The 24654-nt window shown below is 45.1% G+C and overlaps 1 long non-coding RNA gene across 1 annotated transcript; it reads left to right on the forward strand.

Moving 5' to 3' along the window:
• Nucleotides 1-3041: 3041 nt before the first annotated feature.
• LOC146079759 (uncharacterized) lies at nucleotides 3042-10739 on the forward strand. The gene is made up of 3 exons (XR_014474733.1): nucleotides 3042-3170; nucleotides 6789-6837; nucleotides 10484-10739. It is a non-coding gene; the product is annotated as an uncharacterized LOC146079759 (long non-coding RNA).
• Nucleotides 10740-24654: the final 13915 nt, after the last annotated feature.

The raw sequence follows: 24654 nt of genomic DNA on the forward strand, positions 1-24654 counted from the left end.
ATAATTATCCAAGGGGAGCAGCCTGTGGTGTCCTGGTATTATTATACAGGGGGAGCAGCCTGCGGTGTCCTGGTATTATTATGCAGGGGGAGCAGACTGTGGTGTCCTGGTATAATTATACAGAAGGAGCAGCCTGTGGTGTCCTGGTATAATTATAATTATATCAAGACACCACAGGCTGCTCCCCCTGTATTTATACCAGGACACCACAGGCTGCTCCCCCTGTATAATTATTACCAGGACACCACAGGCTGCTCCCCCTGTATAATTATTACCAGGACACATGCAGCCTGTGGTGTCCTGGTATAATTATACAGTGGGAGCAGCCTGTGGTGTCCTGGTATAATTATACAGGGGGATCAGCCTGTGGTGTCCTAGTATAATTATACAGGGTAGCAGCCTGCGGTGTCCTGGTATTATGCAGGGGGAGCAGCCTGTGGCGTCCTGGTATAATTATCCAAGAGCAGCCTGCGGTGTCCTGGTATAATTATCCAAGGGGAGCAGCCTGCGGTGTCCTGGTATTATTATACAGGGGGAGCAGCCTGCGGTGGCCTGGTATTATTATGCAGGGGGAGCAGCCTGCGGTGTCCTGGTATAATTATACAGGGGGAGCAACCTGTGGTGTCCTGGTATAATTATAATTATATCAGGACACCACAGGCTGCTCCCCCTGTATTTATACCAGGACACCACAGGCTGCTCCCCCTGTATAATTATACCAGGGCACCACAGGCTGCTCCCCCTGTATAATTATTACCAGGACACCACAGGCTGCTCCCCCTGTATAATTATTACCAGGACACCACAGACTGCTCCCCCTGTATAATTATTACTAGGACACATACAGCCTGTGGTGTCCTGGTATAATTATACAGTGGGAGCAGCCTGTGGTGTCCTGGTATAATTATACAGGGGGATCAGCCTGTGGTGTCCTAGTATAATTATACAGGGGAGCAGCCTGCGGTGTCCTGGTATTATGCAGGGGGAGCAGCCTGTGGCGTCCTGGTATAATTATCCAAGGGGAGCAGCCTGCGGTGTCCTGGTATAATTATCCAAGGGGAGCAGCCTGTTGTGTCCTGGTATTATTATACAGGGGGAGCAGCCTGCGGTGTCCTGGTATTATTATGCAAGGGGAGCAGCCTGCGGTGTCCTGGTATTATTATGCATGGGGAGCAGCCTGTCAAAGTTATACTAATAAAGTGTCTTTGGTATAATTAACTCCAGGCCTAATTTTTTTATTTTTTATTAATACATATTTTTTAATCGAAAAACCTTAATTTAACGATGCGCTGTTCTTATGGGCCAGTGCTCTGGACTTGCCCCCCAGGCTAAAATTTGCCAGCCAGCCCCTGCCTGAAATCCTAGTTGGGCTGCTGGCATCGGTTTTCTGACTGCTGGAACCACACGCAGGTTACACGGATGTATGTTCCGTAAAAAGAAGAGGGTGGCTTGAAAAATATTAGACATGAGAAAGCCTCCGAGTAGAATTCAATATTGATACGGTACACTGCTGTAGGGGTGTCACACAGGACCCCATATTGATACGGTACACTGCTGTAGGGGTGTCACACAGTTCTCCATATAGTAAATAGAGTTGGGGTATTAGATTAGCAAACAGGAACATTCTCCGGTCCTGCCCATCTCCTCTTATATATAGTGCAGAACTCCTGGGAGTGATGTATACCACGCTTGGAGAGACCGTGCCTGCAGAGCCTTCTATTACAGTAAGTAATCATCCTGCTTTGCAGCCTTCAGCAACGTCTTACTGCAGTTACTTTCTGACAAAATCCTTCTTAGATGGACAAAACCATGTGCACTGCAGGGGGGCAGATGTAACTTGTGCAGAGAGAATTAGATTTGGGTGGGGTTTTACTTCAAAGTGAGATCTATATTGAAGTGTAAAAATAAAGCAGTCAGTATTTACCCTGCACAGAAACAAAATAACTCACCCAAATCTTATTCTCTCTGGACAAGTAACAGCTGCCCCCCTGCAGTGCACATGGTTTTGTCCATCTAAAAAGGATTTTGTCAGAGAGTGAACTAGAATAAGGCCCTAATTGTCAGATTCTTTCACAGTCATTATCTGCAGAGCAAGGGTACACTGTCTCTAGGACAGTTATACGGGCGCCACCCTGGGCTCCTTCTCCAAAAAGAGCAGCAGCTACAAAATGGGGGTTGCAATCCCCCGTAAAAACCTTGTACTAGAAAAGAAAAGAAGCTGCACTTTGAGGAGGGAACATAAATATGTCACACAGTGCGCTGGATTGGTATTTAAAAATAGCAATGGATTTTAATACACAATTACAGTATACATACAAAATATAAATAAAACAAAATAAAATTGCGTGTAACTGGTGTGAAAAATGGAGATGATTAAATAGTTTAAAAACAATGGGCCTTATTTTGGATCACTCTTTCTGACAAAATCCTTCTTAGATGGACAAAACCATGTGCACTGCAGGTGGGGCAGATGTTACTTGTGTCCCTGGGGAAGGACACAACTGTACTGACCCGGTGAGGCAGTACAGTTGTGTCCTTCCCCAGGGACGGATGTCAGGTTGTTGTTCTGCCGATGATCTGTATATTGCTGCACTATTCCTGATGATGGTCTTATGTAGACCGAAACGTGTCGTTACGTCGGATGGTATGTCGACTTGATACAAATAAAATGATATTCTGATTACCTAGACCTTGGTGAGTGCCCATTCCATTTTTCTCTCTCTCTCTCTCTCTCTCTCTCTCTCTCTCTCTCTCTCTCTCTCTCTCTCTCTCTCTCTATATATATATATAGGAATGGTGCGGCCCGGCACTCTCCATAATAAATCAGCTGCCTTGGTGCCCCTCCGAGGTATGGTGTAAGAAGCAAAAGAAAGGCTGGCACTCTGGGGTCTTGAAAAAAAGTGCTGTATTTCAAAGCAGAAGACCAACGTTTCGGGGGTGGTCCCCCTTTGTCAAGGTGCGTAGGTGATAACCGTACTAACGGTCCATTCTTATCTTCTCAGAGACAGTGCGAGCCCATCTTGTGAGGTTCTGTTCAGAAAAAAGGAGTCATGAAAATCCTTGTAGTTCTCGCTGTCCTAATGCTGGTGTCTGCTGAGGTGTGTCTGGTGTCTGCCGCAGAAAGGGGACATGACAGTGACAACGAGCTTTCTTCTAGTGACCTTGTCAAGGTAAGAACCTCAGATTCACAATACATGTAATAATCATCAAGTTTACAGTTAAACATGATTTCACTCCAAACTGGTGCCACTGCAATTGTTGCTGCGTAAGGCGATACATCTACCCAGTGGGCTGCCACAGTAATATAGTCCTTAGTCCTTAGGTCAGTTTCTAAGTCAACCCAATGCCTAGTGTTTCTTGGGAAGTGCCATGCTATCAGCTGGCTAAGGGTGGGATGTTCTAACATTCGTGACACCCTTAACGCCGCTCATCGCCGGCTACGGCAAACATCATTATCGCATATGCTCTAACACAGGCATGTCCAAAGTCAGGCCCGGGGGCCAATTGCGGCCCATGCTGTTATTTCAAGCGGACCGCAGCCTCCAGCTGGAAGCGGGCAGAACATCAGATGTGGAAAGCACAGGACACTAAAGGTGGGGCCCCGGCGAGCGCGCCTTTACCTTGCTGTCTGACAGTGCCGGCCGCCACAGTCAGATGTGTTTGGCGTCCTACCCCTGCTGCTGAAATCGTATATCACCCTACTCCACAATCACAGTGACAGCAGTGTTTGGGGAGGGGGGCAGCAAGGGGGAAGCTTGCTCCCGTAACATGCAGCGCGGAGGAGGGCAGCAGTGAGATCCCAAGCATCTCCTGTCCTTGCAGTGCCTGCTTTGCCTCTCCATCCTCTGGCTCACACAAGGGGCTGGGAAACATACAGAGAAGGGAGGGGGAAGAGTGTGGGACATACAGTAAAGGAGGGTCAGGGTGGGGGACATACAGTGAATGGAGGCAGTGATGGCCATTCAGAGAAGGGGGAGCAGGGGCAGGCTGGGGGACATACAGTGAATGGGGGCAGGCTGGGGGACATACAGTGAATGGGGGTCATACAGTGAATGGGAGTCATACAGTGAAGGAAGGTCAGGCTTGGGGACATACAATGAATGGAGGCACTCATGGACATTAAGAGAAGGGGGCAGGCTGGGGGACAGAGTGAATGGGTGCAGAGTCGGGAACATACAGTGAATGGGGGACATACAGTGACAGAGGGGCAGGCTGGGAGACATACAGTGAATGGGGGCACAGTGGGGGACCATTCTGATGTGATTAATGATTCAAAGAATGTTAGGCTGAATGGTCGGCCCCCACACATTTACACTTCACCAAATCTGGCCCTCGTCGCAAAAAGTTTGGACACCCCTGCTCTAACATATGCGATAATTATGGCAACGGAAAGCTCTTGCGTTAAGAGCTGTCCTTTGTGGTGGGAGACAGCGGGCCCCACCAGGACCCGGCAGCTCCCCCCTCCCTTCCTTACCCGGCGCTGCTGCTGCTGCGCCGGGCTCTCCTCCTCCCTGCACCCGGAAGAGAACCGTAGTGCAGGGAGGAGGAGGTCACAGGTCCGGGCTGCACAGTTCTGTGCTGCCCGGACAAAGGTAAGGGGGGGGTGTCGATGCGGGGCGGTGCAGGGAAGTGGTGGGTCGCGTTAGAAGCCCATAGGCTTCTATGATGCATCGCCAGATTTTTCTGGCGATGCCCCCCGTCGCGATAACCCAGCGGGGGATGCTTAAAGCATCCCAAATAATGGGGATAATGGGGTTTTTACCGCATTTTTAGTTTAGAGAATCTCCCCCTAAGTCTTGCAGCAGGTACTGTAAGTAGCATCCAATTAACACAGGTGGAACCTCTATATTTGGAGCAAACACACAAGGCAGCAGCGCTCAATTAACACGGGTGGATCTCCTTTTTTGGAGCAAACACGGCAGTAGCACCCAATTAACACAGTTGGAATGCCTTTATTTGGAGCAAACACAGGGCAGTGTACCTTTACAGCACATCGGAGAACCCCTTAACATGTACGAGCACACAGGACAGCACACCACTACTGCATATGGAGAAGGTCAATTAGAGGAATGGTCAAGAGAATGGCAACTAGAGTTTAATGCCAAAAAATGGAAAATCATGCACTTGGGTCTCAAAAAATCCAAAAAATCCAAAGACTGAAAATAGTATAAATGGCACTATAATGGGAACTACTGAGGAAGAGAGGGATCTAGGTGTCACTATTTCAGGGGACTTAAAGGCAGGTAGGCAATGTAACAAAGCAATGAAGAAGGCAAGTCAGATGCTTGGTTGCTTAGGGAGAGGTATCAGCAGTAGAAAGAAAGAAGTAATAATGCCACTGAATAGATCATTGGTACGACCTCACCTAGAGTATTGTGTTCAGTTCTGGAGGCCATATCTCCAGAAGGATATAAATACATTAGAGACTGTACAAAGAAGGGCAACTAAAATGGTGCATGGCCTACATCACAAAACGTACCAGGAAAGACTAAAAGATCTTAATATGTATACTTTAGAGCAGAGAAGGGAAAGGGGGGACATGATAGAAACTTTCACCTATATCAAGGGCTTTAACAAGGTACAGGTGGGAGACATTCTTCACAGGAAGAGGAGCAACAGAACACAAGGACATGCACTGACACTAGAGGGAGGAAGATTCAGGGGAAATGTGAGGAAGAATTACTTCACAGAAAGAGTAGTGGATAAGTGGAATAGCCTCCCATCAGAGGTGGTAGAGGCAAATACAGTAGTACAATGTAAACATGCTTGGGATAGGCATATTGATATCCTTACAAAGAAATAAGGATCAAATATGGTTGAGGTAACATTTTTAAATAAGGGTCAGACTAGATGGGCCAAGTGGTTCTTATCTGCCGTCACATTCTATGTTTCTATGTTTAAGAACACCTTAATTTGTAGAGCGAGCGAACAGGGCAGCGCAGCCCTACAGCACCCAGGAGAACTCCTTAATTTGTAAAGAGTGAGCACACAGGACATCGCACCCCTCCAGAACACAGAAGAACCCTTTAAGTGGTATTTGTATAGAGTGAGCACACAGGGCAACGCACCCCTACAGCACACAGTAGAACCCTTGTATTTATTTGGAGCATTTAGGACAGTCCCCCTATACAGCAAAGGCTACTAGTGGTACTATAATTGGTTCCTTCCAGTGTTACTTCCCAGTAAAATCCACAACCTCTGCTAATGTCCATGACTGCGCTGGCTTCTCTGTGACTTCCAATTGGTTGTCCTACCTTTCATGCACCTGCAGGACAGGAAATACCATCGGAACGCAACTCCCTGTTTTTCAGGTAGCCCTAGCTGATTTCTATGGGCTGTATCCAATGTACATGCATAGTACCATTGCTGCTACTACTGCACATAAGCCAATCCTATGACCTGTCAGCTACATTGTGTAGATGCTGGCACCAGGTCAATGGTGGGGACAATCAGCTGCCTTTACATAAGCAGAAGCCACCACGCTTCGGGTTGGCGTTAACAATGGGGGGGCATTTAACAGTCATTACCCATCAGGGTGGGTGTACAATCAAAAATCGGGTCGGGGGGGGGCATTTAACATAGGAATCAGGCATCTGGGTGCCTGTACAATTAAAAATCGGGTCCAATCGCGTCGCATCGCATTGCATGCGATCATATCGCATGCGATGCAACGCGATTTTTGGTTGTACAATGCCCTACGATGGAAATCGTGGGCGCCGTGATAATATACAAGTACCTCTATACAGTATCTGTCTGATGTAATGATCATATGTGTCTTTTTTGTACAGAGAGAACATATAAACCCATGTTTTTTTCAAGGGACATGTGGAAACAAGGGTAAGTCTTGGCAGTGGTGGGATTTATTGTCTCATTTTTTAACAAGCATACTGTAATAATAATGTACAGGCACACCACCGAAAATCTAGCACCCTCGGTTCCGACACTGTGACAGATAGTCTAGATAGATAATTGGTGGCATACGCTTTGCTGCCCCCCCCCCCCCACACACACACACACACCTTCCGTGTCCCCATTGCAGTGCGGCTCTTTCACCCACTGACCGATGCTGATCTCTACCTGCTTAGCTAGGTTCCATGTACTACCTCTCCTGTACCAGGCAGCACTGCATGCGTATGCTAATGGCAAAATACGCAATCATTTCTGGTTACAAAATTACTATGATTTCAGTGTTTTTTTTACAAATAAAATAAAGTAAAATTAAAAAGTCGAACTGTTATTAATCAATTACATTCTTATATGTAAAATATTTAATTAGGATTTTGAATAGATGCCATGAGCAAGCGCACAGCACCTCTTCTGTGCAGAGAGGGAGAGAGTGAGCCAGTGGCTGCCCAAGTTCTAGAGAAGCACTAAAAAGATGAAAATGGGGGTCGCTGCTCTAGGCTATGTCCCATCTGCTCAATGTCACTCCCATCCACTACTTAGCTTCTCCCCCTTTGCACATGGCAGGTCCCTATTTAAAAATTACTAAAGTTGGGAGGTATGCATGTATGTGAGTATACAGTATTTACATATTATATATATTTATTTATTAACAGTTTCTTATAAAGCGCACACATATTCCACAGTGCTTTCCAAGGGCCTTTGTCAAGACCCCCTCTCCTGCCTTCTCCAGTGTGGAGAAGGCAGGAGAGGGGGTCTTGACAAAGGTCTAAGTGTAGACCAAAACGTTGACTGCAAACCCACTGTCATGTAACTATACTTTGTTGTGGTATGTATTAAAGTTTATCTGCAAGCAAGAAGACTGGTGAGTGCACCCCGTTATTGATTGGCATAAATTTGGAAGAGCCTGCATTGGAACTTTCTGGTTTTGTTGCACCCCAGCAGGTGGTTGATATGGAGGAGAGTGCTGTCCTATTCGGATAAATATATTGATATATCCTGATACAGATGAGCCATCTTCATTGAGTTCTCCAGTGTGCCAGCAGAGGCGAATCTAGAATTATAGTAATGGGTGGTCCCAAATCCAAATTTATAAGTAGGGCAGACCTTTGCGCGGTGAAGCCGCGTGTCAAAAAGGGGGAGTGGTCTCATGGGACAGAGGCATGGCATCACAAAATGGGGCGTGGTATTACACTTTAGACCACACACAGTAATGCCCATTACACATTTTAGCCAACTCCGTAATACCCATTACACATAAATCAACATGCCGTAATGCCAATTACACATAAGGCCACACACCATAATGCCCATTACATACTATATAACCAAAACGTTATGGCCATCACATATTTGACACATAAGTGCTGCTTACCTACGTGCTCATTGCTAGGGGGTTCTAGCTCTATGCCAAGGGAGCTTCATGCTCGATGCCATGGGGGTAATACATGTTTGTTGCCAAGAGGGAGTGAAATTGCTCATTGCCAAGGGGGGAGGGAATTGCATGTTGCCAAGGGGGGAGGGAATTGCTCGTTGCCAAGGTGGGGATGGAATTGCTCGTTGCCAAGGTGGGGAGGGTTAGCTCGTTGTCAAGGGGGAGGGTTACCTTGATGCCAAGGGGGCGGGGGGGAATTGGTAATTGCCATGGGGGGGGGGAGGGAATTGCTTGTTGCCAAGGGGGATGTCATACTACTGCCCGGCTGTTTAGTATAAGGAATTGCTTGTTGCCTATGGGGGGAGATGTTACACACCACTTAACTCAGCTATTTGAAATAAATGACAGCCGGGCAGAGAGAGTGATGTGCGCTGCCCGGCTGTAGTCTCTGAAGGCGCATCAATATTTTTAGTTCTCGTGCTGGGGTCCGGCAGCCAATCAGGAGCTGCTTTCAATACCACCAATGCCGCTCCTGATTGGCTGCCGGCGGTCCAAAGGGAAAACTTTGGCCCGGCTGTCATTTCTTTCAATTAGGTGCGTCCAGCGACCAGCGGCGTGAGACATCCCCCTTGGCAACGAGCAATTCCTTAGACTAAACAGCCTGGCAGCACACAACTCTCTGCCCGGCTGTCATTTCTTGAAATTTTAAGCGGCTGGTGGTCTAATGGGTGGTACGGTGCACCCCCGGACCACCCCTTAGATTCGCCTATGTGTGGCAGGTATACATTTCTGGTGGCTGGCATGCTGGCAAACATAAATGCGTGAGTGTCTCACATGCTCACGCATCCATTGCTGCGAATGGGGCGCATGAGTGTCTTAGATGCATGTGCGCTGCCACATTCACCAGCAGGCCCCGGCAGATGCCGTGCTAAGGCCTGGTTAGATGAACATGGCTTCATCTGTATATGTCCATGATCTTGATGAAGGGGATTTAATCCATTGGGTGAGATTTAATAGGATGAGAGGTTCAGAAAGTGAGAGATTTGGTAAGAAATCTCCAGTTTTTTTTAAAGCGGCAATCATTTACACTGCAAAATCAAACTGGGTTTGCGGTGTAAATGTTTGGCACCTTAAAAAAAACTGTTACTTTAAATAAACTGTGGAAGACGATTTTTGAAACATTTGTTACACTTGTCAGATTAAACTCTATGCCTACAGACTGCTATCTCCAGTGTGGAGACCACACAACGAGAGGCAGCAGGTACCAGACAATTAAAATCCATAGGCATAGTTTTGGGCGCCCCCCCGCCGTTAGGGGGGGGTGCCCATTCCCACCCCCCGCTGCCGCCCCTTCGAGCACACACCCCCCCCCCCCCCCCGTCGCCCCGTCGCCTATGCTAACCCCCTCCCCCGCAGTCTTACCTATCGCGCTGGTCCCGGCGGCTCCGTCCGTTCATCTGCTGAGGACCACCACAAAATGGCCACCCCCGTACAGCAGACAGTTTCAGAGAACTGTTTGCTATATGGGGGCGACCATTTTGTTGTGGTCCTCATCAGAAGAACGGAGCCGCCGGGACCAGCAAGATACGTAAGTCTGCGGGGGATTGGGGGGGGGGGGTAACTATAGCACCGCAGCCCCCGGCGCCCCCACATGCACAGCGCCCCCCCACGGTGGCGGGGGCTGCGGTGCTATAGTTACGCACCTGTCCATAGGCAATATCAACAGTGTCACCCAAACTGATTTTGTGATATATTCGCTTAACAGGTGTTATTATCGGTCCTAATATTTGTGTGTCTAAGTCTTCAAATATTCATTGATTAACTGCCTGATGTAGTCAAGTTCTTTTTTATATGGAACAGTCGGATTACTTTGAAGCAGTTCATAAGTATTCGGATTGTTAATCTATGAGTATACTTCCTTTTTGTAGTCATTACGGTCCCAGACCACTATCCCTCCCCCTTTGTCATCAGGGAGGATCCTAACATCATCGTACGATCTCAAATTCTTAAGAGCTATCTATTTGTCTTTGGTGAAATTGGAAAAAAAATGTTGACATCTGTCTTCCTGAGACAAATTCACCTTGGACTCCAGGACCTTAGTCAAACTTAGGATAGCCAGGTTATTGGGGGGGGGGGGGGGGGGGCGTCAAACTTAGATTTCTTTTTTTTTTTTTTTTCAAGCGTTTTTTATTGAATTTTTTGCAGGTTAAACATGAACATCTCAGAGCAAAAAGAATACAGCAATGAAAGGAGGGGAGAGAGAAAACATATAAAAAGAACAATTGACACAGATCAGTAAGCATACATAACGTCATTCCAGAGGATATGGTGCTTTTATGTAGCCTAGAGGATTATCCGAAGATTATTGAGGCACCCATCTATCATTTATTAGAAATCATATGGCATGACATTATGACAGTGTAACATTGGACCATTCAATTATAAAATAAAATAAAGTAAAACGAAGTAAAGTTTATTATTTAAACAAGTAACACAAGTAACACAAGTGACCGCGTGTCCCTGGTTCAGCATCTTGGCTAGTATTATAAGTGTAATTTCCAAAGTGTAGGTATCATGGGTCTCAAATAAGATGTGTGAGGGGCGGGAGGCATATCGACATATAGGTCATGTCTCATGGGTCCAACAATATGTTCCTATCCCTACATATCATATCACCCATGTTACAGTCGGTAGTTTGAGCTGAGGCAGTCCCTACAGACACGAGGGCAGGGCCGTAGCATCTAGTCGACAGACGTTTCTTTCCCTGAGTATGTGGAATCCAACCATCTAGACCATATAGCGTAGTATTTTTTCTCTGACTTCCTGGCCAAATATACAAACTTTTCGTGGCTTATCACCTCGTTCACTAAGGACACCCAGGTGCCCAGCCTCGGGGCCTCCCCAGCCAGCCACAATCTGGCTATGCATACCTTGGCCAGAGTGCATAAGTTAACTACATACCGTCTGTCTGGGTCTGGTAACATCTCTTCATCTATAGCAGCTAGCAGGCAGGACACTGGTGACAGAGCCATTTTAGGTATGCCTGTGAGTTCTATAACGCCAATGACATCGTTCCAATATTGCGTGATCTTAGGGCATGTCCATACCATGTGTATGAAAGAACCGTCCAGGGAGCCACACTTTGGGCAGGCTGAGGAGGGAACACCCCCGATATGACACAACAGCACCGGCGTCATATATACTCTGTGTAATATAAACATTTGTATCTGCTGATATCTAATAGCAGTAGTAGACCGCCTTGGAGCCTCAAGTGCGTAGGACCATATGTCATCTGAGAGGGGTCCTAAATCAGCTTCCCATTTTAGTATAAGGGGGTTAGCGGGTCAGAGTGGTGGATTTGTTGCATAGACGAGTAAGCGATGGAGACTAAATGCCCCTGTGGTCTGTCGCTTAGTAGTTTTTTAACCGGGGAGTCAAAGAGAGTCAGAGGGGATGTTTTAAATTGAGCATTGAGAGCATGTCGCATCTGTAGATATCTGTAAAATTGTGAGTTGGGGATAGGGAATTCCAGTTGTAACTCTTGGAAGGATTTCAAAGTGTTGTTCGCATACAAGTGCCCCAGCGTACCAACACCCCAGCTATTCCATGTCTCCCGTACTAGCAAAGAGGAGAGTTCCGGTAGACCCCCGGGGTTGAATATTGGAGTGTCAGGGTCCCACCCCCTGCCCCCCATTAGCTTGTGTACCCGCTGCCATACAATTACTGCCTGTTTAATTATAGGGATTTTAACCGCCTTTGCATTTTTGCTTAGAAGTACCTGTAGGGAGGTTAAATCGGGGGAGGCGGACATTACCATTTGCATGTGTAAGGAGGCTTCATCCGTCTCATTCAGCCACTCCCAAATGTACAGTAATTGTGCTGCGTAATAGTAATGTTGGAAATTAATGAGCGCCAGACCTCCGTTATCTTTGGATCTGGTTAGAGTTTGTATGTTGATCCTTGGTCGTTTATTAGCCCATATAATAGAAGATAAGAGGCCGTTAATTTGAGTAAAATATTTTTGAGGGATGTAGACTGGGGACTGTTGGAGGACGTATAGTAATTTAGGTTGGCAGACCATTTTAATTAGGTTAACTCTTCCCGTGACCGTGAGTGGGAGTTTGCTCCATATTGGGATCTTGGAGCGGAGATAAGAGATTTGCGGGAGTAGGTTTAGTTGTATATATGTAATTGGGGCGTTGGTAACCCAGATGCCCAGGTATTTAAATTTGTCTGTCCAAGGGAGCTGGGCTAGGCTGGTTGAGGTGTCTGTGACCTGTCCTCTCAGCGGGGTGATTTGGACCAGTTTATTAGTAAACCAGAGAATTGACCATACACATTAATAATATCGAATAATATAGGTAGGGAGACTGAATAGTCTTGAATGAAAAGGAGAATGTCATCTGCGTATAACGCTATTCTATCCTCCCTAGATCCCACCATCAGTCCTTTAATTGAGGTACAGTCTCTGATTAGACAAGCTAAGGGTTCGATGGCTATAGCAAACAAATGTGGGTAGAGGGGGCAGCCTTGTCTCGTGCCCCTGTAGAGGGGGAAGGAGTCCGATACATACCCATTAACCGAAATTCTGGCTGTCGGGGTGGAGTATAAGGTTTGTATAAGCCTGGTGAATTTGGGGCCAAAGCCGAACCTGTCTAGCACCTCCCAGAGATATCCCCACTCGACAGAATCAAAGGCCTTTGCTGCATCTAGTGAGGCTATGGCCGAAACAGGTGCGTCCTCCCTGGGAAGCTGCAGGTGCGTAAATAAACGTCGCAGGTTGACAGACGTGGACTTGTTGGGCATAAAGCCCGTCTGATCGGGGTGAATAATATGCGTAATAACCTGTGTCAATCTAGTAGCCAGGACCTTAGCGAGAATTTTAACATCTGTGGGTAGCAACGAGATGGGGCGGTATGATTCAGGGTGTTTAGGGTTTTTGTCAGGCTTTGGTATAACAATTATTATTGCTTCAGACATAGAGCCCGGGAGGGACCCTGTGTCATATATTCGCTGGAAGACTGAATGCAGATGTGATGCAAAGAAGGTGATGTGCTTCTTATAGAGCTCAGATGGGATTCCATCAGAGCCCGGGGCCTTGCCGCAAGGGGAAGCCTGTATAGCCGCAGTGATCTCCGTAATAGAGAAGGGGGCGTCTAGGAGATCTCGTTGTTCACTGGTCAGTGAGGGTAGTGGGATGGCATGTAGATAAGCTCGTAGGTCATCCAGGGCATAGTTGGCCTTAGATTCATATAGTGTCTGATAGTAGGACATAAATTCACTTGCAATATCAGGGGTTCGTGTCACCGTGTCACCCCGGCAAGTCTGTAGCTCAGTAACTGTACAAGCCCTGCGCTCATCTTTTACTATCTGTGCCATAAAACTACCTGATCTATCTCCAGATGCATACACAGAGTGGGAGGTATACAACAATTTATATCGTGTCTTATCTAGCAAGCAGTTTTTCCATTCCCTCTGGGCTTCCAGCCAAGAGGACTTGGAGGAATCCAGTCTATCACGTAAGTATCGCAGTTCTGCTGCAATACAATCATTTTCAAGGGCTAGCTCTCGTTTTTTAAAGAAGGATTTTAAGCTAGAGATCCTTTGGATTAGCGTTCCCTGGAGGTATGCTTTAAAGGCGTCCCATAATAGTGCCGTATGGACCCCCTCTGAGTTGTGTTCAAAAAACTCCCTCCATGCGGCCTCCAGCTCCAAGCCTTCCCCCATATTTGTGAGCCAGTATGGGTTAAGCTTCCAAACCGCCTGTCCCCTCTGACAGTCAAAGTCCACACTCAGTGAGAGGGGGGAGTGGTCCGAAATGCCCCTACTCTCATATCTCGAGGAGCGGACCCTGGGCAGGATTTCTAGTGTAGCAAGGGCTAAGTCTATCTTCGAGAATGTCGAGTGGGAGTGGGAGAAACATGAATATTGCCTATCAGTTGGGTGCCTGAATCTCCATACGTCGACCAGGCCCATTTCTGCTACAACCTTGGCAAAGGGGGTTGTTTTCGGTCGCGTCTGGGGGTTTTTCATGGAGATCCTGTCCAAAGCAGGGTCCATCAGGTTGTTAAAATCGCCCAGACACACTGTGGGGACCCCTGGGTGCAATGCCATAAACTCTGTCACCTTTTTTAACACAAATGAGGAGTATGGAGGAGGAATATATACTGCCATGAGAAGGGTTGGGATAGATTGAATGGAACATTTTATGAACACAAATCTTCCCCATGGGTCTGTCTGGACGGTGTCTAGGGAGAAGGATACCGTTTTTTTAATGAGAACGGAGACACCCCTAGATGCAGAAGTATAGGTAGAGTGGTAGGCCTAACCAACCCACGGTTTCTTTAATGACAAGATCTTACTACCCACGAGGTGAGTTTCCATGAGACAAATGACATCAGAGTTGTATTGCCTCAGTTGTCTAATAACCAAGGATCTTTTTATCTTGTCGTTAATGCCTCCCACATTCCACGTCAGAAAATTAAGTGTACCCATTCTCACATCTAATCCATTTCACTCTACACACCCAGGGGAGCACAATGATACTGAAGATTGATAAGGTCGCACGGTCATAACTCAGCAAGGAAAATAAGAAAAAACGGTACTTATGTAATATCTGGGCTCCCATTTTTCTTATGAGACCACGTACCCTCGCGGGGCTCGCTTCGCTCGCCACGCTTCGGGCTCGGTGGCTCGCTGCGCTCGCCACACTATATAAAATCAACTCCATGCGTAGTTGGATAGTAGGGGTATGAAAAAATGGGGTGCATTTAACATGGGAGCCCAGATAATACATAAGTACCGAAAAAACAGAAAAGACATAAAGAAGTGAAAGCAGAACACATGGTGCAGGTGCACCCAAAAGAACAATTGAACCCAATCCCCCCACCCCGTATACCAGAACCCAACTGTGGCACACCTGGAGCCCCCACAAATACCATAAAGAAACCCTGTATCTAATGGTAGGTCACCATATAGATACCTAGCTACCAACTATCTATCTATCCCTCGGCTCTAAAACACAGGCCAAGGGGGTAACTTAAACAGGCATACTTAGGGTATACCTATTGTATTAAACACAACTTCTACAGGGGGACAAAGAATTTAATGACCTAGAGCCAGAGCGGCTCCCCACCTAGGTCATATATATATATATGCGCAGCCTCCCGGGGCTGCGAGAGTACACTCATATAGTGCGCCGCTGTATCACGGATACGGAGCACCTTCAGGTGCGTTCCTCCATTACAGGTTGAGTTGTGCACTATATGAGCAATAGAAAAATCAGAAACACAAGCAAGAACAGTAGTATATAAACAGTTGCATAGGCCTCTGTTACCAAGGGGTGACATCAGCCAGCTTATATATGCATATACTCATCAGTCTTGAAGTAAGGGGAGTATAATCATTCAGGCGCCAGGGCATGACGCTGTGGTCGGTGTCTGTCCAGCCATGCCGCAGCCTCCCGCGGTGTTGTAAAGAATTTGGTCTCTCCATCAGCGACCACACGTAGCCTAGACGGAAAGAGCATAGCATACGGAATATTTAGTTTCCTCAGTCTTCTTTTGACGGTTGCAAACTGGGCCCTGTCCTTCTGGACGTCAACAGCGAAATCAGGGAAAACTGAAACAGGTGAGCCATTCCACTTGAGAGGGCCCTTGGTCCGGGCCAGTCTGAGGATCACATCTCGTTTGCGATAATGCAGGAATTTGGCGATGAAGGTTCGAGATGGGGCGCCTGGTGGTAGTGGTCGCATGGGCACACGGTGAGCTCATTCAACAGCGAAGTGCGCGGAGAATTCCTCCGAGCCAAATGTGTCGGTGAGCCATTTCTCCAGAAATTGTTCCGGGGAGCCACCCTCCTCCTTTTCAGGGAGTCCCACAAAGCGAACATTGTTTCGTCTGAGGCGCCCCTCCATGTCCGTAAATTTTTTGTTGATTCCTTGGATTTGGGATTCAACAGCTGTGGTGCGTCGGTCTAGAGGGGCCACAATGTCTTCCACTGTGGAGACCCTAGTCTCAACATCTCCGACTCTCTCCCTCACCCTCTGCAGGTCGTGATGTATAATGGATAAATCCGATTGGACCTGTGCAATTTTGTCTGCCAAGCGGTTCTCGGTGGTCGCAACCGCGTCCAACAGTCTCTGGAAAGGGTCTATTGGTTGTTCAGGTGGATCAGGTTCAGTGTCAGGAGCTGATACGGACTGTGTGGCCTCGGGGGGTTTGGCCTGAGAGGGGTTCCTGGCATATCTTTCCAGTTTTGCCGCCGCTGTAGCTGGGTTGCTTTTCCCCATTCTACTTGTGGTGGGTGCCGCGGATAAGCGGTATGGGAAGTAGTCGGGGGTATAACAGCAGTGGTTTGTATTTAGGTATTACTAGGTCTCAGGATGTTTAGCTAGGTGCATGTGCTTGAATGAGGACTGGAGGTGGGCAGTGTCCATATAGAGTACAATGCAGCACCTGCACATATAGCTGCGTATGGTGTATGGGCCAGGCCTTCAATCAAATAGACAAGTAGCACCCCTCTTCTGGCTTATTGGTGGTGCCGGCTCAGTAAAACATTTATGGCTGTCCTGCAGGATATAGGAGCTGGCAGAGTGCCAATGTGCTGTTCATTTACTTACAGAACCAGGATTCAGGGGGGGGGGGGGCAAGTCCTTGCCAGGGACGTCCGTTTATAAATGCCTGGAGTTATATCCTTACTCCCTTCAGTGATCAGCAGGGGGGGGAGAGCGCCCCTATCAACACCAGGGCCCCGCTGCCACCTCCGTCCAGCGCAGTGGGCACAGGGGGGGGGAGAGGCAGACAGCGTCAGTTCCCGCGGCCTGGGCGCCCCCAGCAGACTGGTGGTTTCCCCTGTATATTCAGCGTGTATCGGGGGAGAGAGCGTGCGGCTGACTGGCTGTCCCTCCGCTGTCACTCACCATGGTGTCGGAGGTCGGGCGGGAGAGCAGTCCGGCAGGCTTCCGGCGAAGCGTCCCCGCCTGTGTCCAGGTCAGCGCCAGAGCGGGGGAGAGAGCGAGCCGGTATCCCCGCCGTCCGCCGTCGGAGATTCAGTGCCAGGAGGCGGGCGTGAGAGGAGGCGGGCGGGCTCCGGCGGCGTGAGTGGCTTCCCAGCATCCTCGCGTCCCAGGCCTCAGAACGGGACACAAGCCGGAGGGGTCCCTGGCTAAGCGGATGAGGGGGACTTTAGAGCTGCGGGTACCAGGGCTCTTTATCTTGATGCCTGTGTGCATTGTTGCCTCGGGAGGGCAGCGCAGGATAGATTAAAAAAGGATTAGGTGGAGGAGAGCCCGCACTATGCGTGCTACTCCATGCTGATCTCGGCCACGCCCCCCCTTAGATTTCTTTTTTGAAGACCTCATAAAAAAGTTTTTCTTTATTAGAATATACTTAAAATAAAACTGTCCAGTATGTGAAATATTCCATGTACATATATATGTGTGAAAAACCCTTTCTTAATTTTATAGGTTTTGAATAATAAATTACTCTTCAAATGTGGTCTGTGTCCTTTTTTATATTATATTATGTTGGGTCCTTATGTACTGGGGAGTTTTACTAATTCTGTAAGGACGTTGGTACGTTATTCCTTAACTGTATTTATTAAATTATTCGTAGTCTATTATTTACAGTGTTACTCCCTTTGTGATGCTTTTCTTAGATTGTTCTGTTATTGACTGTTTTGTGCGAGTTTTAGTGCTCACAAATGAATCGCTTAATGATTGTCACCCAATATCAATTGTTCATTTCTCCCTTTATGTGCACTTGATAGGTTGAAACTGTTGTCTACTGTTGCCAATTTTGGAATAGATTGTACTTTGTTGCTTTAGCAGCATAAACAGTTATACTGTAGTTGTGCTTGAAATGAAAATACAAAATGTTGCTGTAGATCTTATTGTTGCTGCTCCAGTTCCTTCTATTAATAAATTAAACTGTCTGTGCAGCTTTGGTCCCTACAAGTTGTTTTACATGTCTACCATCTATCCACTTATGCAGACTGAAAATAGTAGGATTTAAATTATCCAGCTGGTATTGCCGGTTATCCAATTTGTCAAATCTTGTCTTGTGGAGATTGGTAATTTTAATTTAACATGTTACCAGCATATGATATTAATAATATTGCTGGTTATACAATCAATGTGGGAAAATAAGATTTTGAATAGATCTCACAATTCATTCAAATATGATTGTTGCCAGCCAGTTTCACAAGATATGATTTTAATGCGGGTTCCACTATTATAAATTGTGCTGCCGCAATCTCAATTTATTGCTGCCGGCTGAACAACTTGTATATATGCTGAAGGTAATTGGTATTTCTAAGATCGTATCTTAGTTTATGGCAGGTTTCAACAAAACAGATTTGTACAAATGTTACACCTTTGTTGGAAAATATAGGGGGCAAAATATGGCTGTTACTGCCTTTGTTTCGGCTTTATATATGCCGCCGATTCGCTGGTGTCTATTCTGTAGTTGAGTACGTTATCTGCTGGTGTGTATCACCTCTTATATTATTGCAGGTGTACTCTTGTAAATTTCCATACAATATCTGCTGGTGTGTATCACCTTATATGCAGTTATTCTTTTATGGTTTTATTCACTAGAAAACATTTGTACAATTGATTTTAATTTTTTAATTTTTTAAATATATGTGCACATATGGGGTTACATGAATAAAATAATTCAGAGTGATTCAAACAAAGTTTAGTTTTTAGTGCTAGCGTTTATATTCTCCTTATACAGGATTGCAGGTTTTAGATCAAACGCTGCTCTGGCTTAGATGATACAGTGGTTACACTCATTTTTTGCTTGTCCATATATATATATGTATGATGATAACTTGTTCCTATAGCATTAAGCGCGTACTGTTAGCAGTATTGATCTGTGCTGATAATGCACTGATCTAGCCGATTTTTAGGAAGAATAAGTATGTCGCTACTCCTGCTGTGTCGATACAGCTGGCAGAGCGGGTGCAGATGTACATTAAATTTGCATTAACTCTGCATACATATATAGTGGTTATTGTAGATAGATCAGTCGCTATTCCTGCTGTATTTATACAGCCTGGCAGAGTAGTTGCAGTTTGTACATTAATTTTACACTGACTGCACAGATATATAATGAGGTTCTTGCGGATAGATCAGACGCTACTCCTGCTGTGTCGATACAGCTGGCAGAGCGGGTGCAGATGTACATTAAATTTGCATTAACTCTGCATACATATATAGCGGTTATTGTAAATAGATCAGTCGCTATTCCTGCTGTATTTATACAGCCTGGCAGAGCAGTTGCAGTTTGTACATTAATTTTACACTGACTGCACAGATATATAATGAGGTTCTTGCGGATAGATCAGCCGCTACTCCTGCTGTATCAATACAGTCGGCAGAGCGGGTGCAATTGTGTGTTAAGGTAACACCAGTTCTGCGCACACATATGGTGGTATCTGACAGATAAATCAGCCACTACTCTAGCTGTATGGGTACAGCCGACAGAGCGGGTGCACTCGCGTGCTGGCGCTGCTCTGTCACTGTGTCCGTATGCTGGGTATAACAGTTTTCAACGGACAAACCAGCTGCTGCCTTGGCTATAATCGGGCAGCCAATGGAGCGGGTACAGTCGCGTATTAACGCTGCACTGTCATTCCGCACATATACAGTCTATAACAGTTCTAGCATCACATTAAACTAAATTATTCTGGACCTAACATTCACTATGACAGTTTTTTCAAGGCAGAACCCGATCATCCTGTTTGGATGGTATTTAAATGCACAGCCACCAATTACAGGCTGTATCTTAGTTCACGTGCTTTCCTCATCCACTGTTTCCTCACGGAATCAAATTGTGCCTTATACAGGGTGCAGGTAGTCCCTGTTTCTTTATAATAGACCGGACTGTGTATACCTAAATCTGGGAAGTACATTGGATAATCACTTATTGTTTCTTATATCAGACAAAATTCTTTTAAGTTATAAACAAAAAGAGAAAAAGAAGAGAAAATTTGTAATTTGGTACATCATGCACTAATAATCAATATTGTTTTTTATATATGTGCTTGCATAATTGGGGATCAGATATTTAAATAGATAATATATATTAAAGCGTTGCGCATGGGTCAAAAAATTAATGAAATTAAATTAAATATTTTGTGTGGTGAATATACCAAAGTAAAAGGGTGTGAATATTAAATGAGAGATAACAATAAGTGTAGTGTGATTCGTGGGGCATGTTTCAAATGGTGATAACTGTGCTATATTAAATGAGTTCTTATTGTGTAAATAATATTTAAATATCTCAATTAATTAAGATGATAGTGTGTAAAAATTAGTGAAACAGTGATGTGAAAAAACGGGAAAAACCTTTGTGAGTGGAGAACCTTTGTGATTGTGCAGGAAATCATCTTTATTAAATGTGATGAAGTATGAGGGAAAAATTTGGTGAGAAAGTTTTATAAGTTTTGTCATTTATTTGTCATTTTATGAAATTATTGGATATACCATACATAGATTATTTCTGAATATTTTAATATCCCTTTATTTAATTTGTCTGATATGTTTTATCATTCTCTTATGATTAATCTGATGTACATTAGACGTAATGATCCCTTAGGCATATCTTTGGTTCATGATATGGTCTTTATATATCATGTTTACATCTGTGGTCAAGGTTTTGGAGATTAGGATGAGGAGAGCAGTGTTGGTTATAAAGGGAAGTTGGAGGGTGGAGAGGAACATGGAAGAGAAGAAGAGGGTACATATTGTGTGGGGATGTAGACTAAAGATATTTCAGAGAAAATGTATATAACTATTATTCTCATTGAGACCTTTTGGGTATACACTATCCATCATGAAGATCATTTGTGTTTCAAATTGTAACAATTTCTTGTCTACATCCCCTCCTCTGATGTTTAACCGTATGTGTCTCATCCCAAATGCTTGCAATCCCAGGGGGTTTCCTCCATGATGTGATTGGAAGTGGGAAGCTATTGGGGTGAGGTTTTTAAAGTTGATTTTATCTTGTTTTGCTCTCTTTATACTGTTGACATGTTCCAAGATTCTTACTTTAAATTTCCTTTTTGTCTTCCCAATATAGATATGGTTACATGGGCATTTTAAATGATACACTACTCCCTCCGTGGTGCAGTTAATATAATCATTTATATTCCATTTTTTACCATATCTATCATGGTAACTCGTTGTGGGTACCATAAAGGGGCATGCTTTGCATTGGCGACAGCAGTAGGATCCCTTCTTGGAGATAAGAGGTTTCTGTATTTTAGACAAATGGCTCTGGACCAAGACATCCTTCAAATTGTTTGAACGTCTCCAGCTGATCTGGACCTTTTTGGGGAGGATGTCCATTAAATCAATATCCGTGTGGAGAACTGACCAATGTTTTTGCAATATTTCATTTATTTCACGCCACTTATTACTGAAGGTCCCAATGAACCTTACTGGTTCTTCTTTTTTGGTTCTAATTTTTGGGACCAGAAGTGATTCTCGAGGGCGTTCTCTTACTTCTTTCTTGGCTTTCTTTACTGATCTCTTGCTATAGCCTCTTTGGTGGAGTCTCTCACAAAGTTGTTGTTCTCTTATAGCAAAGTCGGTGGTCTGTGAACAATTTCTCTTAGTTCTTAGGATTTCGCCTTTAGGTATCGCTTTAATAGTGGCCGGATGATGAGAGCTAGTTGCGTGAAGAAGGCTATTTGTGGCAGTTTCCTTACGGTAGTTATCCGTAGATATGTGGCCGTTGTCCTCGATTCTTATGCACAGATCCAGGAAATTTACTGTTTCTTTGCTACTGTTGCCTGTTAATTTAAGATCCAATAGACCAATAACATCTATACAGATCATGTGGTATTATATCTTAGATATATAGATGACATTCTATTAATATGGGATGGAGACCAAAAAGAACTGGAGACCTTTAGGGGGAAATTTACTAAAGGAAATTTGTAAAAAATAGGTGTATTTGTATCCAGAAATACACTTATTTTTGACATTTACTATCCCGAAAATATGGCAATTCGTATTCAAATTGATGTGCTATCAATACGAATAGTGCACACTGCTCAAGTGCAGCAGCAAAAGCAAACTGGACACTGGCATGCATTAAAAGGGGAATGGATTCAAGGGATGCCAATGTGATAGTGCCTCTTTACAAGGTATTGGTGATACGACATTTGGAATACTGTGTTCAGTTCTGGGCACCGCACCTTAAAAAGGACATAAATTAATTGGAACAGGTACAGAGAAGGACGACTAAGCTAGTAAAAGGTCTAGAATCACTAGAATTCAAATATAGGTTAACCAGGCTGAATATGTTTTCACTGGAGAAATGGAGGTTGGGAGGTGATATGATTAGTATGTTCAAATACAGGATTGGGAATCATATGGAACCGGGATATGATTTGTTTACTAACAGGCCTATACTTAGGACACGCGGGCATGTACTGAGCACTGTTGCAAGTAAGGGGGTACGGCGTGGTACGGAGTACCTGTAAGAAATATGTTGCAGGTACGCAGTACCACTTACCCCTGATCCACTGTCATTTCTATTTTCATTTTAAGTCTAAATATAATGCATCCGCAGCCCTCCCACCCAACGTTATGATTGGTGCTGTATGCAGCTACCGGCTACTGCTGATTTAGCCTGTCACACTGACTGGCATCAGCAGCGCCGACAGCATGAAGAGCAGGCTCCACTATTGTAAGCACAAGCTGCCTGGCTCTCCCCCAAGCAAGATCCAACCCACCCCCAGTCATTCCCTTTGTCTCATTCCCTGTCTCCTGTGTCCACGCCTCTATTGTCATTTAGTCACTCCTCTAGCTTTGTGTGACCACGCCCGCTGATGACACATGACCATGCCCATTTTTGGTGGAGGCTATCAGTACCACCAAGAAAAAAATTCTACTTGCACCACTGGTACTGAGGCTCGAGGAAAATAAATTCTGTACTGAATTAAGAAAAGGATTCTTCAACATTAGAACAGTAATATTCTGGAACTCATTGCCGGTGGGGGTGGTTACAGCAACTACTGTTAATGAATTTACATCAAAACTGGATACATTTTTGGCCACTAAGGGAATCCTATAGATATGACTTACTCAGGTCAGTAGTTACAAGTCAGATAGGTTGAACTCGATGGACTAACGTCTTTTTTCAACCTTATTTACTATGTTACTACGTGTCATACTTCTCAATCCAATTCTGCACATTGCCCATTTCTCTGGCTGCCTCACTTATAACCAATCCCATCAGGTGAAACAAGCAGTTACTGTATATAAAATTGTGCACCATTTTCTGCAAAAGTCATTGTTATACCGACCATGTCATTGTTATACCGACCATGTCATTGTTATACCGACCATGTCATTGTTATACCGACCATGTCATTGTTATACCGACCATGTCATTGTTATACCGACCATGTTGGTGTATTTCTTATCCTAAAACCTCTAGGAATGTTTTTTTTTCACAAAAAAAATCATAGTGTGACCCCATGCATTAAGAATTCAATTTCCTTATTCTTGATTTGAAATAAGTTATTGAATATATCCTCAGCGTAGAGAGCTCAACCTCCAATTCAAGTGAATAATATGCTGATGGCGATTCATCCTCAGAGAATTGTAACCGATCACCCAGCGCTAGTGTAGGTCTCTGAAAGCGGTCAGTAATATCGGTAAGCCGACCGGATTGAGACTTCCTGTTGCTGGTTGCTTCCAATAATAAACAGAGAAATTCACCTTCACCAGGGGATAATATATCAACCGCAGGAGCAACGGAGTCACAACTAATGGGGAAGCTAAACTTGGAATGTTCAGGTCTCTTAACGGCATAGAGATCATAATGGTGGTAGCGGGTAGGGTGCACAATCCAGAGGCATGGATCAAACAATATGTGTCCCTTATGTAGACAGACACAGATGGCACTCCAATAATCCTTAGATCAGGGGTCAGGGAACTTTTTTACCTTTTACCCCAATAATATAACTAGATACGCCAACATTACCACCTTCATTTGAAAGGAAGTAAATCATATAAATGTTATACACACAGTACCTCCAGAAATTGATTATATAACCTGCTAGTACGGGACACAACCTGGCAGCCATTGATGATGATGATGATGATGATGATAAAGATTAACATGTATGGCTGTGTATGGTACAAATTTTGCACCAAACACACAGCCATACATGGTAGTCATCATCATCATCAATGGCTGCCAGGCTGTCTGTAGGATAGCCATGTGACATCCAGGCAACTATTAGTGTCAGTATTTCCAGATTATATAGATCAGCCAATCATTACATAGCTGTGATATTTCAAACCCAGTCTGTGACATAACAGTTAGGAGCTGACTGGTTGGAACTTTGCATAA

This window comes from Crinia signifera, chromosome 5, assembly GCF_055691185.1.
Source record: "Crinia signifera chromosome 5, ASM5569118v1, whole genome shotgun sequence".
Taxonomy (NCBI): Eukaryota; Metazoa; Chordata; class Amphibia; order Anura; family Myobatrachidae; genus Crinia; species Crinia signifera.